We start from the raw sequence: 4,277 nt of genomic DNA, 5'->3' as shown, positions 1-4,277 counted from the left end.
TGCTGACAGGTCCTTTAGTTAGAACTACCTCCAGGCCTGTCACCAGACCTCAGTCTTAAGGGGGGGCACATGAAATGCATCGGAGGGCACAAGCACCTTCCTAAGGCCTACATTACTTATATTTATAATAATTATGTACTCTATTCACGCAGAACGTAATCATCACATTCAAGTTTAACTGTTAAACACAACCAACAGCCACGTGACATGGTAGCCCATAGCCTCCACCACACATACAGTAGAAGCAGTGTTATGAATATCCATAAAACACTTGATTATACAACATATCTCAAACGCAGTCAACAGAGGGATATGCATTGCCATGAGACACACACACACACAAACACATACACTCACACACACAAACACACTCACACTCACAACCACACACACACTTTGAACCGACAGGTGTCATGCCAATGTACTTGTCCCCTCCAGGATTTGTGACCCCCGGCCGCGGGAGTGCGCCTGCACAGCTGATTTTAACTTTCTCCCTTCCGATTGTTTACAATTTGTTACTTGGAAGAGTTATCACTGACATCAGACCGGATTGGGAATGGATCTGCAATGAGTAAGACTATAAAGTGGAAATGATGGTATTTGATTTAAGTGCACTACAGAATGGTGACAACGATGAGACCTGATAAGGATTGTTCCTTTCCATTTAATGACATGGAAGGTGACGGCTTTGGTGAATTTGGATCACCTGACTGTGTGAGTAGTATCTCACATGCACATGAAAAGTATGAAAACTTCAATCTAGAACCTTTTGACCCCAATGAACAAACTGTATGAAATGGAGAACAATATTGATCCTGATAAATGTTTCCACAACAACATCAACCGCATCCGTCCGGGTCCACGGAGCTACTAGCATCAGACTGTCGTCCAGGGTCTCCTTCTCCCACAACATTAGGAGGTGTCGGTGTCGGATCCAGTTTGTTAGAAGACGATGTTGGTGGGCTTTTAAATCACTAACAGATATCCATGAGGACGAACAGAAGCGAGTTAGCCGGCAAAAACTCACCCAGCTTTCAAAAATGCGTGGTAACTGTTGAGCAGCTACACTGATGTAGGCTACGTCATGCACGTACGTGGCCTAACTTTCTTTTTAGTAAGGCCGTGATAGGCTGTTGCAGGGAAGATTCCAACCAATCAAACAAAATCTCTAATGATAAAGAATCCAACATTAGTGCAACACAAAGTTAGCAACCATGATAATATAAAATTAAGTAACTATTTGAAGAGATCTGTGCCTCAAGAATTTTTGGGGGCGGGCCCGGCCCCCCGTGGCCCACCCATAGCGACAGGTGTGCCTCTGTCAAGGTGCCAAGCGAGCTGAGGTGATACCAAAAGGGACGTGAAAACCAGCAGACTACTGATTGGTTGGAGAAAATTGTCACTTTTCACCATGTCATCATCGCTAGCAACAGACCAGGAGAGTGTGTGTCCTGAATTAACCTGCCATGTTTAATCTGCAATGGAAAAAGGAGGACGGGGCACCATGGTCGAGCGGTTTAGTGACCACACACACACTTCAACCTGAGCAGAGGTTCAATGAGGTTGGTTGTAAATACCTGTGTGAGTGTGCAGGCAGGGTGAAATCTGTTGCTGACACAGCTACTTTAATTTTGTTCACCAGCTGGACTGGGGTCAAAAATCAGCCATGGAATTTTGAGTCCAGCCAACAACAATAATCAGTCTGACACTACCCACCCTTGCACTTCATTTTAACACATGAACACACCTGCAGGGTTCAACTTTAGCACCATTTACCAGCCAAATGCTGCTAAAATATGCACGTGGTTGGTTGATTTGCCTCACTCACCAGCCAAAACCGCCCAATGGTTATCTATTGAGTGGCTGGTCAAATTTAAACTGTAATATAATAACATAATACTATTTATTCCAGCATCCTTTGCACTATGCTCCACATTTAAATTAAAAACCATCACAATTCACTCCTTCATACTTTACACTCTTCATTGCACTCATTGCACTATTGCTTCTATGTTGTTTCTGTTTAGAGCATGTATATATTAGTGTAAGTGCATTGTGAGCAATAATTGTCCAAAGAAAAATCCCTCGTATGTGTCCTCAAAGAGTCACAAAACACTTCACACAAAAAACATTTGTTAAAATGCAGTTGGATCCAAAACAGAAAATAAACAAGTAAAAACAAATACAATTTCGATGAAGATTGAAAGACTAAAAAACCCAACATGAGACAAAAGAGTTGAAACAGGTGTGTCTTCAGCTGCTTTCTAAAAGCTCCAAACGAGCCTGCGTAAGGTAACAGCAAGGGCGTTCCACAGGTTTGGGACCGCTGCTTCCAAGGAACGGCCACCTTTAGTTTTCAAACGAGTGTGTGGGACCACCAGTAGTCCCTGGTTAGAAGACCTGAGTGACCTGTTGATGTCAGAGATATAAACAGGCGCCTTGCCATGTGATGCTTTAATTGTAATAAAAAAATGATTTCTGAACTCAATTGCAAGCCGATGTAACATAGATGAAACAGAAGGGACGTGCAACATTCTGCTGAACCTGGTCAACAGCCTTGCAGCAGAGTTCTGGACCAGTTGTCAACGGTCCAGGGACGCCTTGCTGAGACAGGTGAAAACGGAGTTGCAGTAATCAAGCCGGGATTACTTAAAACCATGAATGATCCTCTAAGGTTCACAAAAACCATGTCAATTTAGCAATGTTTCTTATTTTGAAGAAACAAGCGCAGGTTAGTGATTTGATATATTGGTCGAAATACTGCCACTTAGCCGAGAGGTAAGTAACATAGCCCTAGGCAGTGGCTAACGTGTGACCCAACACCGGGTCCTTGTGCAGGATTATCAGGGCAGGCTCCCCTACCACAGTGCGTGATGACGTGCACGAGTAAGCTACCATGAATAGGACAGGATAGGATGATAGGGACACAGCATATGAGAAGAGACAAAAAAAATGCTGGTGAATGTGCACCATAACACATGAAAAAACACACAGGGCAGTCCCTCCAGGATTTTGCTGCCTTTTTTTGACATCGTTGATGTCCAAAATGGCTGATTTCACGGGAGCTTTTGCAAAATATTTCGTTAAAAGTTGCGATGTCTTTTGTATGTTTGTTATATGACGTTACGGAAGACGGAAAAGAAGCAAAAAAACTAGAAAAGTTGGAAAAAAGGATGCAATGTGTTAATTACTCTGGGCTGAGATTTCCTAGGAACCTTAAAAAAAGACTTATTGAACTTAACATTGCACTTACAATAACGAGCGTAGCTGTCCTCAATTAAGGTCATCCTGTACGTCTCATCTGCAGTTTAACCTGCATCCACCATGTGTGATTGTGTGTGATAATGTGTGTGCATGCACAATTGCAGGGGGAACGGCCGCAGCCCCGCCCGCTGCAGAGAGCCGACAGCATTAAAACAGCAGCATCTTTACCAACTGTGTACTTACCAATGGTCAATTGTCTGGCCCTAGGTGCTGCTTAAACAAGCACAGCTTGCTTGAATGTGGTTGACCAATCACAACAGAGTGGGCCAGAGGTTAAACAGATTTCAGAGAGAGGCACTGCAGCGGTGGGCAATATGAGAATGTATGTATGAACACGAAAGCATGTAAACCTATCCCTGTATACCCAAAAAGTACAAATGTGACGCTGAAAACAAGTGTAATAGGGGCTCTTTAAGTCCCTATCACCAAATAAGGTTGAACAGTGGCGATTGAGTCTATGACCCACTGAGGAAAAGCCCTTGTATTTGCGGTATTATGAAGTGGGTCTGTTGTCTGCATCCTTTCCCAGAAAAAAGCACAAGCGGCATGACATGTTTTCACCTTCACCACCACCATCACCATCACCATCACCATCACCCAACAGTGGTTGGTCTGCCAGAGAGGGCAGGCGGAGCAGGTCCCATCCCTGGCTCACCAATTGGGTATCCTGACCCAAACCATTCAAGGTGTACACACGTCTAAATTCAACTATCTTCACACGTGCAAATTGGGTTTAAAGTTTTTTTCAACTGCCAACTAACTGACGTCATACACTGACTTGTCGCCATGTTTAAAGCGCACAAAACAAAGATCTTCAAGATTGTAACTTTTAGTAAAAGTAGCAGAACCACAGCCTTTTGGACTTCTCTTGGGTTAGGTTGTAATTCATCTTAAATGGGGGATGATGGCTTACTGACGGTCAGAGGGAGAGTGAATCTGGTGCTATCTAATAGATCTGGGACGTAAGACTGAGAAAGAGAGAGAGAGAGAGAGAGAGAGAGAGAGAGAGAGAG

Source organism: Etheostoma cragini, chromosome 9, assembly GCF_013103735.1.
Source record: "Etheostoma cragini isolate CJK2018 chromosome 9, CSU_Ecrag_1.0, whole genome shotgun sequence".
NCBI classification, from domain to species: Eukaryota; Metazoa; Chordata; class Actinopteri; order Perciformes; family Percidae; genus Etheostoma; species Etheostoma cragini.
The sequence above is the reverse complement of the archived record's forward strand: the minus strand, read 5'-3'. Positions refer to the sequence as shown.